The sequence below is a fragment of the Indicator indicator genome, chromosome 16, assembly GCF_027791375.1.
Source record: "Indicator indicator isolate 239-I01 chromosome 16, UM_Iind_1.1, whole genome shotgun sequence".
Taxonomy (NCBI): domain Eukaryota; kingdom Metazoa; phylum Chordata; class Aves; order Piciformes; family Indicatoridae; genus Indicator; species Indicator indicator.
Window position 1 is genome coordinate 15,184,125 of NC_072025.1, and position 16,554 is coordinate 15,200,678.

Below are 16,554 nucleotides of genomic sequence, written 5' to 3' on the forward strand. Positions count from 1 at the left end.
TGATAGGACAAGGGACAATGAGCACAAAGTGGAACCCAGGTTCCATCTGAAGAGGAGGAGAAAATTCTTTAGTGTGAGGGTGCTGGAGTCCTGGACCAGACTGCCCAGAGCAGTTGTGGAGTCTCCTTCTCTGGAGAGATTCCAAACCTACCTGGCCATTGTGATCCTGGGCAAGCTGCTGTGGGTGCCCTGCTTTAGCAGGCTGAGGTTGGACTGGATGATCTCCAGATGGGGTTCTGTGTAACACAGACAGCATAGAGGTAGTTACACAGAAGTAACGTAGTCAAGTATAGGTGTAGATTACTACTCATGGAAGTAATGTAGACAACAGAGATGCTACTTTGTCTTCTCCAGTATTTTAACTCTCATCTTGCCCACAGTGGAGCTCAGAGTCAAGGTGGATAGAACACTGAATAAAAACCCAGCAGCTGGGCCATGCCCACTGGCAGAGACAGTCTCTGGTCTGAAATCCTCCTGTCTTTATTTTTTTTACCTAATCGCTGTTTCTGGAGAACCACTTTAGTCACGGGAACACTGTAAATAAAACTGAGCTCCAGTAGCAAGCAGAGTTCACTTCAGATGGCTCATATGAAAACAACAGAGATAATTATACTGTAGTAATTACCTGAAAATTATATGTATGTTGTTTTTCCACCAGTCAATACAGCTATTTTTGAACTTTGCATTGTTCTCATGGATTGCCAGAGTCACGCTGTCTCTACATGGTCTTCTTGTCTCATCATTAACTTAACCTCTGGTTTTGGTGAGAGTGTTTCAGGAGATTCAGCTGCAGCATGAGCTGTTTAGCTCAGACTTTTGCTGCTCACTTACGCTCTCCATCAACTCTCTATCCTCACCTGGGCTGCGTTTGAGCAAATGGTTCCATTTTAGTCACCTTTTGAGCGTGGATTATAAGATTCTGACTCTACAACAGGACTCTAAACCAGCATCTAAATAAAATGTACTCTTGCACATGGAAAGAGGCTGAAAATCCACCCTAAGCCAACTCAGAACTTCTGATTTTGGGGAGTTTCATTTCCTCGCCTTGGGTGTGGCATGTTATCGTTGTCTGGCTTTTTTTGTTTGAAGAGCCACCAATAAAAGCACCAGAGGAAGGGCAGGCAAGTGCTGTGAAGGTGAGTGTCACACCCCACTCCCAAGAAGGGAATGCTGTCTAGCAGCAAGAATGGGAGTCAGGAATTTTTTTGGCTCAGTTCCAAACAGACTCCTGCCATATTACCTGCTTTTGGCCAAGTCGTGGGGTGAAATGTGCTCAGAATGGCTCCTTTGTGAAAGGCAGATGATAATAACAAGTATCTCCCTGGACTGTTGAGAGGAAATTAATTAACATTTGGAAAGTACTTTGAGATTCTTGGATGAAAGATGCTGGAGCTGGAATGCTGGCAACATTAAAATAAGTTGGAATCATCTTAATATTTATTGCATACAGTGCTTTCATCTTCAAAGGTCTTTACTAACATCAATGAATTAACAAAGAAAATATTAATAAAGATCATATTTACCCATAAAATTAATCTCCCAAAGCATATATAAATAGATCTGCCTCCAGTTAAAAAATATTATTAAAAGAAAAAGCTAAGCACCAACTCCAGCATCAGGCACTAAATCCCTGGTGGTGCTGTCCATAGCAAGCCTACTTTGAACTAGGAATTATTAGTTTGTACTTTAAATGAGGATAATTGGACCTTAAGCCTGATCCAGCAGCACTGAAGTCGCAGGGAACATATCACTGACTACCAGGGGTGAAAAACCAAGACAGCAAAAGAAGAAGGAAGAGCAGTGCTTAGGAAATACCATGGTTGTGCTGGGCTGTAGTGAGCAGGAGATGACATTCCTCTCTGCAGGAGGATATTGTGTTGAAGTACTGAGTTTGTTGTGCCTTTAGAATAAGCTACAGAGAAATCCACTGTATCAGCAGGAGAGGTACCCAGCAGCCCTAGATGTTTCTCAGTCAACTGTAGAATTCAGAGCATCCCAGACTAAACTATCCAAATTATGCATGTAAGGAATCCTACACTTCTTTTTTTCCCCTCTTTTTTTTTTTTTTTATAAAGGTGTGTTCTTACTGGCACAGACAGGACTATCACATTAGCACTGGGAAGCACAGCCCAGCAATTTACTGCAAACCAGTAAATGAGACAATCCTTCCAAGTGCATTATCTGCATTGATTTCCACCCAGCACGTCAAGAACAGCAAGGGACTTTTCCCTTTGTGTTCCATTTGCCACTCACCTTCTCCATCACAGCTCTAAGGATAAAACAAACAAACAAAAACCCCACAAACAAAAAACCCACAGAGAAAAAGCATTCTGGTGTTCCCCACAAACACACACACACACACACACACACATCCCCTTTCTTTTGAATTAAACACACTTCCAGAGGTCTCCTTCACTACAACACACACAGAGTTGCTGGCACTCCCTCTGATGAGGGACTCGGATACATTCCAGAACATAATGGGCTATAATAGATTTTATTTTTTTTTTCCAAATCTATAGAGCACTTTGTAGACTCTGGAGGTCATTTTAGGCAGCCCATCGATGTTCAATATCAATATTTCTGCTCAGCCTGTTCTCTGCACACCCATCAGCAGTACTCACCAGATGTGCACGCTACAGTCCCAAAGCCTTTCCGCTCTTTTCTCCGGACCAGCTGTGAACACCCCACATTATCTGGGAAGTCTTTTGTGGCCCAGTCTTGTCAAGACCATTGCTGTTCCTTAAGAGCTGGCTGGAGGCTTCATGAAGTTATTTGCAGGTTAAACTGTCTCCAGTTAATCTCCACTACGACGTTGAGGCAGAGCTTCAAATATGTTTGGGTTTGGCTAGAAATCAAATGTTACCTTTGGGAAATATGCTTTAATATTAGCATTAGACATAGATTTTGGGTTCCTTCCAATAGCTTTGTTGAATTATAAGGTGGGGGGTGGGGGGGTGTTGTTATTGGTTTATTTCTTTGTGTCCTGTATTTATGTAGCATGGTTGGACAGACCTGATTTTTTTTTTTTTTTAGCATTCACTGTTTCTTGTGCTGTTGAAGAGAGTTGCAAACATTAACTCATAGATTAATAGAATGGTTGTGTTGGAAGGGAACTTGGCATGGGCAGGGGCACCTTCCACAGACTGCTCAAGGCACCATCCAACCTGGCCTTGAACAGCTCCAGGAAGGGGACATCCACAACCTGCCTGGGCAACCTGTTCCAGTGTCTCACCACCCTCACTGGAAAGAATTTCTTTCTAATTATCCGGTCTAAGTCTCCTCTCCTCAAGCTTCAATCCATTCCCCCTTGTCCTATCACTACAAGCCCTTGTAAGAAGTCCTTTTCCAGCTTTCTTGTAGGCCTCTTTCAGGTACTGGAATTATTCTACATAACACCTAAGACATGGTGAGGAACCAGTTAAAGAGCACATCACCTCTCTGGTGTGGTCTCATAAGTGTGGCACATTTGGGCACAGGTAACATTTTGTAGGCTAGAGAAACTCCCCATGTGAGCAGGAGAGGTTATTTCCATTAACAAATATATATATGTGTATATATATATATATATATATTTGTTAATGGAAATATATATGTCTGCAGAAAGGATTTTAGCAACAGGCAAGACTGACACCCAGACAAACAACCAAGCTCTTTTCCTCCCCATGTGATCTTTCCATAATCCTCCATTTCTCTCCTAGATCAACAGGTTCCTCCTTATTTGTCACTGCCAGCTCTTAGCACAAAGAGCCTTTTGTCTGCAGCTCTGACCCAAACACACAAGACCTCTTTTTTTGTCTTGTTTGTCCATTCTTGACCATATGCTTTCAACTGGACTAATGGCTTTCCAGGCTATAAAGCAGAACCTTGACCCCAGAAGGGGAGATGGTTGTGTGACAACATCTCTCTCTCTGTTTTGACATCATAATTCATCCCTGCTGCCAGCAGGAGCTGCTGAGTAGACAGCACAATCCAGCAAGAATACTTGAACCTGGATCCGCTCCGAGGCTCTTGCTATGGATACCAACCCTGGAATCGTGGTGGCAGCAGCTTCTGATGGCCAGGCTGAGAGCAAGGAAGACCCAAAACAGTCAATAGCTGCCTTTTTGTGGCCTCTTCCACTTCATTATCACTGGTGGGATGAAGCTATCATGCCCCCTTTGTAAGGCAGCATTTGTTGTAGCAGAAATCACACTAGCTGTAAATCCCAAAGGACTCCTGCCACAATTTCCTTGTGCTCTGGTATTTATAAGTCCCATTACAGATGTTTTGCTGCATCCATGGATGTTGCAGAATGATATAATCACAAAATGGTGGGGGTTGGAAGAGATCTCTGGACATCAGCCAGCCCAACCTTGCCTCCTAAAGCAAGGGCACCACTGCAGCTTGCCCAGGATCACAAGGTCCAGGCAGGTTTGGAATCTCTCCAGAGAAGGAGAGTCCACAGCCTCTCTGGGCAGCCTGTTCCAGGGCTCCAGCACCTTCACACCAACCAAGTTCCTCCTTAAGTTCTGGTGATGTCACTCTAAACATGCATTACTGCGGGAGAAGCCCACAGACAACATGAAACGTTTATTTACCCTATTTTCCCAATTTTCTGGACTACCTCACACCACATTGAGGTGATTAAGAAGGGTGGGAAAAGCTACTGGTGGTTTGTATGAACATTTCTGGTAACATTCTGCAGTTAGCACGACACAAAGAGAGTTCACAGGCTGTAACTGGCACCTGTTCCAAACCATCACAGAAACCTTTTTGTTTTCCAGTGGAAATAGCTCCAGAGCCAAATTCCTACCTGTCTCTCTCAGGGTGTGTCCTCACCACATCACATTGTATGGTTTTGCTCAACTATCCTGGAGCTTCAAGGGTGGCTTCTTCAGAGACATGGTGTGGGGCTGAGCAGAAGGACAACCTGGTTCTGTTTTTTTTCCCTCCCCCCTCATTTCACTTCTTCCACCAAAGATCTGTACTTGATGAATCTCTCTTCAAGCAACCCTGGCAGGGGGAGGTGTGACTCGTTTGGTTTGGGAGCTACTTTCCCAGATATTTAACAGAGCTTGTGGGATTTGGGAAGTGGAGCCTCACCATCTGCTGGTGCTCCAGATGAAGGAGGGGAAGGAAAAGAGCTTCTTATCTCCTCTTGCAGCTCTTATCTCAGCCTGCCAGCTGGGTCACTCCTGGGGAAGGGGGAGGACAAACCACAGCTACGTAAGAGGGAAACCTGCACTCAAAAGCACCTCTTAGTTTATAAACTGCTCCAGGCACATGGTTGATGGGAAAAGATCAGCACAACATGGCCTGGAGCTTCTGTTGCCTGCACAGGGTCAACACTAAGTCCTGCAAGTGCAAGAGCCCACCAACAGAGAGTCATTTTTTAGCAGGGAAAGATCTTTAAGATTCTTGAGTTCAACCACTATCTAACTCTGCCAAGACTGGTGCTCAACCATGCCCCCTAGCATCACATCTCTGCCTCTTTAAAACACCTCCAGGAATGGAGGTTCAACCACATCCTGGACAGCCTGGGCCAGTCTTTCAGAATCCTTTCAGTGAAGGAATGACTTCTGGTATTCAGCCTAAACCTCCCCTGGGGCAACTTGAGGCCATTTCCACTCATCCTAATGCTTGTTAGTAAAGTGAAGAAACCAAAACCCACCTGGCTCCAACCTCCTTTCAGGGGACTGTAGAGAGCCAGAAGGTCTCCCCTCAACATCCTCTTCTCCTGGCTGCACAACCCCAGTTCCCTTAGCCCCTCCTCACAAGACCTGTTCTCCAGACAGTTCACAGCCTTTGTTGCCCTTCTCTGGACCAGCTCCAGCACCTCAACATGGTTTCAGATGAGATGTCTGCACACACACCTGCAGAAACCAACCAAAGTCAGTCATGTTGCTCCCTGAGGCACAGCCTTGGAGGGTCAAGCCCCAGAGAAACAGCACTATACCATACACTGTCTGGCAGGATGGGACCCACCAAAGCCCAGCCTATCCTCAGCCATCCTTAGAACAGCAGAACAGATCATGTAGCATCACCACACACTCCTGGCCTTCAAGATTTCCACCAGCCAGGCAAGCTCCCTGAAGCCTCTGGATTGCAAGTTTCCCTTGCTGACACCACTAACCATCCTTAACAAAGGGCATCAGCTCCCCCAAAATTCAGGCTTTGATGTTATGATGTGATGTGAGCCAAGACTACCTTAGATAACCATAGAATGGTTTGGAAGGCACCTTAAAGATCAGCCAGTTCCAATCCCCCTGCCATGGGCAGGGACACCTTCCACTAGACCAGGCTGCTCAAAGCTCCATCCAGCCTGGCCTTGAACACCTCCAGGATGGGAGCATCCACAGTCACCCTGGGCAATCTGTTCCAGTGTCTCCCTACCCTCACTGGAAAGAATTTCTTCCTAATCTCCAGTCTAAATTCCTCCTCTTCCAGCCCAAAGCCATTGCCCCTCATCCTATCACTACAAGCCTTTGTCAAAAATTCCTCCCCAGCTTTCTTGTAGGCCCCCTTCAGGTACTGGAAGGCTGCTCTAAGGTCTTCCCAGAGCCTTCTCTTCTCCAGGGTGAACAGCCCCAAATCTCAGCCTGTCCCCATAGCAGAGGTCTTCCAGCCCTCTGATCATCTTCATGGCCTCCTCTGGACCCTCTCCAACAGTTCCATGTCCTTCCTGCACTGGGGACCCCAGAACCAGATGCAGTACTGCAGGTAGGGTCCAACCAGGGCAGAGTAGAGGGGGAGAATCACCTCCCTCATCCTCCTGGTGACACTGCTTTTGCTGCAGCCCAGGATGCAGTTGACTTTGTTGGCCTGCAAGCACAGCCTGTGCTCCATCACTGCCTCCGAGTTCCCAAAACGAGTCATCTGCAGTTTGTAATCTGTTTAGAAAAAAAAAAAAAAAAAAAACATGTTAATAATCCAGGCAGAAAGGTGATGACAGAATTTCATTCAGAACCTCTGTTCCACGGAAATGAATGCTGGAGATTTTAATTTACCTAAGCTTTCTTTCCAAAGAGAAAGATGTACAATTTGGTCAGGACTTGCTGACAGATGGGAAAATTGAGTCGTCCCTTATTGTTCCCTTTGCTGGATGCAAAAAGCCCTTCACACTTCCAGAGGACTTGGAGGATGGGAAAAGCTAGAGGAACACCAGCTCTCCAGACACAAAGCAGAGACAGAGACGTCCAGGCCTCATCATTCTTGAACTCAATTCTTTCTGCTTTCACGTCGTCTTCGATGAGCTGGCATCAGGAAGCCACAGCTGTGGAAGCCTGGATAGCCATCAGCACAAATGAAAGGATGATGTTCATTCCCAAAGCACTCTAGGCTCCTGTAGCTGATCCTGGGTTGATGTAGATGTTTTGTTTTTTTTTTTTTCCTGCATGTTCAAAGGTGTCAGACCTCTGTGTGTCCCCCAAGATGACAATGTCCACATCCAGCTGCCTCTGCAGCGGTGCCAGGCTGGCCACATTGCACTGAATCACAGAATGCATCAGGTTGGGAGGCCATCTCAAAGGTCATCTTGTGCAGCCTTCCTGCTGTGAGCAGAGACATCTCCAACTAAATCAGGTTGCTTAGAGGTTCCATCAAGTTTGACCTCGAATGTCTCCAGGGATGGTGCCTCCACCACATCTCTGGGCAACCTGTTCCAGTGTTTCACTATCCTCATTGTGAAGAACTTCCTCCTGATGCCCAGCGTAAACCTCCCCTGCTCTAGTTTCAATCCATTCCCCCTGATCCTATCACTGCAAGCCCTCATAAAAAGTCCCTCCCCAGCTCTCCTGTAGCCCCCTTCAAGTACTGGCAAGGCTGCTCTAAAGTCTCCCTGCAGCCTTCTTTTTTCCAGGCTGAACAGCCCCAACTCTCAGCCTGTCCTCATAGAAGAGGTGCTCCAGCCCTCCGATCATCTTTGTGGCCCTTCTCCAGACCTGCTCCAGTAGGTCCATGTCCTTATCACTCAAGGAATAATCTGATGACCATGAATCAGCCCAATTCTGAACTGCCAGGCAGTTACAACCTTCTTTTCAGGATAATTCAGGCTCTCAGAGTGCCCCCTAAGCACACAGTTGTCCCCAGCCAGTGTCCTGAGGCAGTCACACCTCTCCTTGGTGCAGAGGTTGTGGACAAGATGTGCTGAATCTTTCCTGAATTTTTCCACTGGACCAGATTAATCAAGGCTTGAAAACTTCCAGGTGTGGGACATCCACAGTCTCCCTGGGCAATCTGTTCCAGCGCCTCACCGCCCTCACTGGAAAGAATTTCTTCCTAATCTCTAGTCTAAATCTCCTCTCTTCCAGCTCAAAGCCATTGCCCCTCCTCCTATCACTACAAGCCCTTGGAAAAAGTCCCTCCCCAGTAGCTCCACTTCAGGTACTGGGAGGCTGACACTTTTTGGTCCTTCACAAGTTACACAAAGGGCCTGAGGCAGTCTCAGATCCTGTATGGAAAGGGCTCTGTCAGTCATCAGGTGTGACCTGTGCTGGATTCTATGGTCCTGCTCTGGCAGGGGGGGTGGACTGGATGATCTCCTGAGGTCCCTTCCAACCCCTAACATCCTGTGAGCTGCTATAAGGTCTCCCTGCACCTTCTCTTCTCCAGGCTGAAGACCCCCAACTCTTGTACCCTGTCCCCACAGGGGAGGGACTCCAGCTCTTTAGTCATCTCTGTGACCTCCTCTGGACTCACTCCAGCAGTTCAATGTCCTTACATGCCTTCAGCTAGTCCCAAAAAAAATATCCCTTTTTTTTTCCTTAACATTCCTCTGTGATTTTCCTGTGGTAAAGCAAAAAAGAACAAATGGGTGAATTTAGTATTAGACCTAAAAAGCAAAGTTGCACAAGATCCTTTCAGCTTGACATCTCCACCCAGTAAACTCTTTCAAAACAGTAAATCCTCTTTTTCAGTTGAAATTTCCTCTTTTCTCTTGAAAGTTGGAAGCCTTTTACTGAAAGGTTTTTTGGCTTTTTTTATTCTTTTCTCTACTCATAAAAATAGCCTATTTTTATGGGTAGAGGATTAGGGTTTTTTTTTTCCCTTTTTCATTGAAGGTGTCCTGCAGTTTTCTTCCATCTGGGATCCAAAACTCTTTTCAACTGATACCAAGAAATAATTGGCACCTGATAGTTAAATGGCTCGGAAAGGATGGAGCAGTCGGTCCTGTGCTCACATCTGGGCTCTCTCAAACAATGAATGAAGAATTAATGGGACATTATGGAGCAGAGTGGAGGCCAAATTCACTTCTGGGAAGCATAATTGTTATGGAGCTAGCATAGCAGGGCTGGTTCTGTATGCCAACCAAGACCAGGGCTTGATGATGGAAGAATCCACTGTATAAAAGGCCTGGGTGGGAAAGACCTTAGAATCATAGAATTGTTTGGGTTGGGAAAGCCCTCTAAGATCATGGAGTCCAACCTTCAACCCAACACCACCATGGCCATTAAACTCTGTCCCTAAGTGCCATGGCCACATATTTCTTGAACACCTCCAGGGATGGTGACTCCACCACCTCCCTGGGCAGCCTGTTCCAGTCCTTGACCACTCTTGCAGCAAAGAAATTTTTCCTAATCTCCAACCTAAACCTCCTCTAGCACAATTTTAGACCATTTCCTCTCGCTCTATCACTTGATACTAGGAAGAGGATACCAACCCCCACCCACTCCAGCTTCCTTTCAGTGAGTTGTAGAGAGCAATGAGGCTGCTCCTCAGCCTCTTCTCCAGACTAAACAATCTCAGTTCTCTCAGCTGCTCCTCGTGTGACTTGTAGTCCTTAAGATCATCAAATCCAACCATAATCTAACATGTCCCTCTACACAACTGTTAGGCCATATCCCTGAGCACCTCATCCAGACAATTCATAAACACCTCCAGTGATGATGGTGACTCCACCACTGCCTTAGGCAGTCTCTTCCAGTGCCCAGTGACCCTTTTGGTAAAGACATTTTTCCCGATATCCAACCTGGTGCAACTTAGGTGCATTTCCTACCACTTGTTAAGTGGGAGAAGAGGCTGACCCCCACCTGGCTTCAACCTCCTTCAGGTTTTCAGCCAGAAAGGGATTTAAAAAACAAACAAAACAAAACAAAACTTCCAGAAATGTCCCATTTCTTCTTCCATGCCCAGCAGTAGCATGGTTTTCCCTGAAGATTTAAAGCTCTGGGTCTGGTTTTAGGTGCTCCAAGCTATGGACTGCCCATATCCAGGACACCATGTACCACAACAAACAGAAGTCAGTTGTTGGTGTTTAATTGGAGCCTGTTGCCCTTTATCAGCCTGTGAAGTCATGGAGCATTTGCTGGCCTGCAGATCCTGCCCTGATTACAGGCTGTGAGCAGAGAGGTCTGCTCTCAGCACTGCAGCTTCACAACAGCATGGGAAAAGCCTTGTTCTCACCTCCCAGACCTCTCCCATGGAGCACTGGAATCAATCTTTCGTGTGCCAGTGCCCTGGAGCACTCTGGAGATGATGAGACCTGGAGAAGATGAGCAGGCACCCACCTGGTTATTCCCTTGCAGAGGTCCTTGTGTGTTTATAGTTTGCCTTGGGCATCTCTCCAGGTTTTACTGAGGTGACAGTCCCAGAAAGACAGTCACAGAATCCCAGCATGCTGGGGTTGGAAGGGATCTCTGGAGATCACCCAGTCCAACCCCTCTACTAAAGCAGGGCACCCACAGCAGCTTGCCCAGGATCACAATGGCTGTGAGGGGTTGGAATCTTTTCAGAGGAGACTCTACAACCTCTCTGCACAGCCTGCTCCAGGGCTCCAGCACCCTCACAACAAAGAATTTTTTCCTCCTGTTCATATGGAACCTCCACTTTGTGCCTGTTGCCCCTTCTCCTGTCACTGGGCACCACTGAGAAGAGTCTGGCCCCATCCTCCTGCCCCCCACCCTTTATCTCTTGCTGAGCATTGAGCAGATCCCCTCTGGAGCTGCTCTTCTCCAGGGCTCTCAGCCTTTCCTCCTCACAGAGATACTCCAGGGCCCTCAGCATCTTTGTAGCCTCCATTGGACTCTCTCCAGTGGTTCCCTGTCTCTCTTGAACTGGGGAGCCTAGAAGTGGACCCAGGACTCCAGCTGTGGCCTCGTTAGGGCAGAGCAGAAGGGGAGGATAGTTGTGGACAATTGCACACACTGTTGCTGATCAGGACACTGATTCACCACCGTTCCCTCCGGGCTCATCTCAGAGCAAGAAAAGTCTCACTGAGGGTAGCAAGAGTCACAGGAAGAGGACTGGACCCTCTGTCCCCTCCCACATCTTTGCTGCAGTCCCCTGGAGCTACCAACCACTTGCAGATTTCTTTAGGAGCAAACCCATTTACACTTTCAGCCTTTTTACTGTTCCTTCAAATATTTCTTTGCCTGGGGATATTTGGGGGGGAGTGAGGGGAGTGGGGGAGAGGGTGAAGGGGAATAATATAAAAATAAAAAAGTCCCAATTTAACTCAAGTCCATTGTTTTCACTCAGCTGAAGCACAGCAAGCTCTCAGAACGTGGTTGTGATTTGCCACATCTGTTATTTTTATGCATTGTTTTTGTGCCAAGAGTTTCATAAAAGGTGTTGTATAACCCCATCCTATCACATCATCCAACATGCTGCCACAATTAGGAGCCCATGTGACTATTTCAGCAACCATTCTACCCAGATTTGGGGGGTTTGGTTTTTTGGTTTTTTTTTTTTTCAGTATTTCTCTACACCTTTTTACCCCAGGCAGCCTGAGATAGCAAGATGAACTGTGCCTGTGGTTTCCTCCATCCTTTACTGATGGCCATGTTCCTCTAGATCCACTGCTGCCTCTGCATTTACAAAACCAGCATCTGGTGCTTGAGTCCTCTGTGATGTGACAACCAGCAGAGAGTCAGCCCCTGGTTACACCTAGCTGGAGCATCTCTCTTCAAGACATTAAGAGGTTCATTGTTTTGTTTTGGGTTTTTTTTCCAGATATTGTGAGATGAGTGTGTACCACAGGGAGAGAATCACTGAATTTTTTTGTTTGGAAAAGACCTCTAAGGTCTTTTCACCTCAACACCAATCACCTCAACACCACCATGGCCATTAAACCATGTCCCCAAGTGCCGTGTTCACACATTTCTTGAACACCTCCAGGGATGGTGACTCCACCACCTCCCTGGGCAGCCTGTTCCAACACCTGACCACTCTTACAGGAAAGAAGTTCTTCCTAATATCCAACCTAAACCCGCCCTACTGCCACTTCAGGCCATTATCCTCTCATCCTATCATAGTTACTTGGGAGAAGACACCAACCCCCACCTCACTCCCACCTCCTTTCAGAAAATCCATTTCCACCAAAAGTTACTGATGGAGAGTTGGATCTAAAGGTGGGAAGGCAATGGCAGAAATCAATTTAAATGATCAAACACAAAACTGTTTTGCTGTTCTCATGAGGAGAAGCTCTCTTCTAACACTTAGCACTGAACTCACACTGAAAGCAGGCTAGAGTGAAGTGGGTGTTGGTCTCTTCTCCCTAGTGTCAGGTGATAGAATGAGAGGAAATGGCCTGAAATTGCCCCAGGGAAGGTATAGGTTGGATATTAGGAATAATTCTGTCCCTGCAAGAGTGGTCAGGCATTGGAACAGGCTGCCCAGAGAGGTGGTGGAGTCACCCTCCCTGGAAGTGTTCAGAAAACATGTGGACATGGCACTTGGAGACATGGTTTAGTGGCTGTGGTGGTGTTGGGCTGACAGTTGGACTTAATGATCTCAGAGGACTTTTCCAACTAAAACAATTCTATAATCCACCATTGGTCTTTATGAAGTCCTGGGAACAGCCTCACATTTCTGAGATGCCCTCCCTGTGAAGACAGAAATATGCTGCAACATTGGGAGAGGTTGGAAAGTGGGACTAAACCTGCACAATCCTCACCAATCACACCTCAGTGATGCCCTAACATTAGTGAGGAGGACAGGTAAGTAACACATGAGGAAGGATCCTAAAGGAACCACAGCATCTTCTGCCAAGGCCATCAAGGCAGGATCCTAAAGGAACCACAGCATCTTCTGCCAAGGCCATCAAGGCAGGATCCTAAAGGAACCACAGCATCTTCTGCCAAGGCCATCAAGAAAGGATCCTAAAGGAACCACAGCATCTTCTGCCAAGGCCATCAAGGCAGGATCCTAAAGGAACCACAGCATCTTCTGCCAAGGCCATCAAGGAAGGATCCTAAAGGAACCACAGCATCTTCTGCCAAGGCCATCAAGAAAGGATCCTAAAGGAACCACAGCATCTTCTGCCAAGGCCATCAAGAAAGGATCCTAAAGGAACCACAGCATCTTCTGCCAAGGCCATCAAGGAAGGATCCTAAAGGAACCACAGCATCTTCTGCCAAGGCCATCAAGAAAGGATCCTAAAGGAACCACAGCATCTTCTGCCAAGGCCATCAAGGCAGGATCCTAAAGGAACCACAGCATCTTCTGCCAAGGCCATCAAGAAAGGATCCTAAAGGAACCACAGCATCTTCTGCCAAGGCCATCAAGAAAGGATCCTAAAGGAACCACAGCATCTTCTGCCAAGGCCATCAAGAAAGGATCCTAAAGGAACCACAGCATCTTCTGCCAAGGCCATCAAGGAAGGATCCTAAAGGAACCACAGCATCTTCTGCCAAGGCCATCAAGGCAGGATCCTAAAGGAACCACAGCATCTTCTGCCAAGGCCATCAAGGCAGGATCCTAAAGGAACCACAGCATCTTCTGCCAAAGCCATTCAAGGCAGGATCCTAAAGGAACCACAGCATCTTCTGCCAAAGCCATTCAAGGCAGGATCCTAAAGGAACCACAGCATCTTCTGCCAAGGCCATCAAGGAAGGATCCTAAAGGAACCACAGCATCTTCTGCCAAGGCCATCAAGAAAGGATCCTAAAGGAACCACAGCATCTTCTGCCAAGGCCATCAAGGCAGGATCCTAAAGGAACCACAGCATCTTCTGCCAAGGCCATCAAGGCAGGATCCTAAAGGAACCACAGCATCTTCTGCCAAGGCCATCAAGGAAGGATCCTAAAGGAACCACAGCATCTTCTGCCAAGGCCATCAAGGAAGGATCCTAAAGGAACCACAGCATCTTCTGCCAAGGCCATCAAGGAAGGATCCTAAAGGAACCACAGCATCTTCTGCCAAGGCCATCAAGGCAGGATCCTAAAGGAACCACAGCATCTTCTGCCAAGGCCATCAAGGCAGGATCCTAAAGGAACCACAGCATCTTCTGCCAAGGCCATCAAGGCAGGATCCTAAAGGAACCACAGCATCTTCTGCCAAGGCCATCAAGAAGGATCCTAAAGGAACCACAGCATCTTCTGCCAAGGCCATCAAGAAAGGATCCTAAAGGAACCACAGCATCTTCTGCAAGCATCCTAAGACCAGCATCTTGCCAAGGCCATCAAGGCAGGATCCTAAAGGAACCACAGCATCTTCTGCCAAGGCCATCAAGGCAGGATCCTAAAGGAACCACAGCATCTTCTGCCAAGACTGTTCAGGTAACAGTTTTGGAGGATCTCAAAAAAGTTGGCAGATGTGAGGTGCCATCCAGCCAGGCAAGGATCATTAAGGAGAAGCAGTGGCACTCTGGATGCCCACCAAGCAAGGTGGCTTCAGCTCCGTGTCTCCTTTTCCCCACCACCTTCCCCAGTTAAATAATAATTCATGATTGGCCATGAAATCAGTCCAGAAATATCTACAAGTCTACAAGAGATGCCACTTCTGGAAGAATCCTACAAAGGAGACTCTTCCACCTGTGAGCAGGGACAGGCAGTTTAGGTCTGATGGACCTTTGCCATGGGAGGGACAGATTTATTTGACACTCTCTTGAGTTCTGCCATAGGTGAGCCACTGAGAACCTTGGAAATTTCCAGCCTGGCACTGTTTGAAATGAAAAGCTCCATCTTGTTCTCTGGGGTCAGATATCCTGCATGCAGTTTCTAATTTGGACCAGAGCTCTGGAAAACTTGATTAGAGCTGTGAAAATGGAATTTTTACTAGGGAGAAGTAAGCTCTTGCCAAGGTTTATTTTTTTAAAGGAGTAGGACCTAATCCTAGAAGTAGTTCCAGGGCTGTGCTATCCTGGATGCCCTTGCAATGGTTTATGGCAATTATGCAGCCAAACCTGGACCAAATGGTAATGTTTGCTTTGGACAAGTTGCTACAGATGGCAAGAAACTGCAAACATTCTTCTCTACCTGGTGCAGGCATCACTGAAAATCCTTTTTTCTCTCTAAGGTGCTTCTTTTTTTTTTCCTCTCTCTCGTCTTTTTCCATTTTTACCTAATTAATATGTACTCAAATCCAAAGTACCTGAAAACAGCTAAGCACAGAGTGGGGGTTGGACTAGATGATCTCCAGAGGCCCCTTTCAACCCCTACCTGTCTGTAATAGACAGGAACAGATCAGTGTTCAGACAGAAGCCTGTTAGATGTAACCACTGAACAGACAAATCTCCTCACCTGCTTTCAAAGCTCAGATTCCAGGAAAATCCCCCATAAAGCCCTTCTTTAGGTGGATGAGTCTCAGGGAATAGCACATCAGCTTCTTCCAGTGGATCCACAAAGCTCGCGGTGTGGAGAGAGCCTCTGGAGGAAGCTTTACATCCCTGCAAGAAGCAGTAACCAGACTGAGCAAAGCCATAAATCCTGGAATGCTTGGGAACAGAGCAAATTAAAACGTGCTACACTTGGCAGCTTCCTTTGCAAGCATGGGGAAAGGTGACATTAATGGCCCTAGCAGCTGAAGGCTGCTTGCTCTTTCTTCCAGAGAGCACAAGCAGGAGCAGCTTCCCAAAAGGTGCTCCCCCTCTTTCCAAAAGGGCTTCACCTGGGGACAATTTTTTGAGCAGGGGCTGTTGGGACAGGACAAGGGGTGATGGTTTAAACTAAAAGAGGGAAATTTAGACTGGAGAGAAGGAAAAGATTTTTGACACTGAGGGAGGTGAGACCCTGGCCCAGGTTGCCAAGAGAGGTGGGAGATGCCCCATCCCTGGACCCACTGCAGGTCAGGTTGTCTGGGGCTCTGAGCAACCTGCTCTGGTTGCAAATGTCCCTGGTGACTGCAGCAGGGGTGGACTAGATGAGCTTGAAAGGTGCCTTCCAACATAAACCATTCTATGATTGGGTGCAAGAGCTTCTGTGGCACTGCCCACCCGTGTCCTCCCCAGCTGGCACAGCCCTGCAGAGCTCACCGGTGGCAGCCAGGGTGGGTTTGGGATAAGGCACTAAGCACCAAGACATGCTGGGGATGGGGACAAACAGGCCTCATGGACTTCAAGACCCTCTGTAGGGCACTTTGGCCAGAAGCAGAGCAGGACCAACCCTCTTATTCCAAGCTCTGTGCTTTTCATAGTGCCCATCACCCCCTTCCTCAGCTATCAGTTAAACGGCAACACAAGAAGTGACTCTGGGCAAAGTCTCTTGGGGATCCATCATCCCATCCCTGCCTCCAACACAGAACAGACTGGAAAATATCTCTCCTCCATCACAGACACTGGTTTCCCCCACCTCAGCCCCTCCCCAAACAATCCACCTGCACTCTGGCTACAGCAGCTTCATTCCTCCACAGAACAAG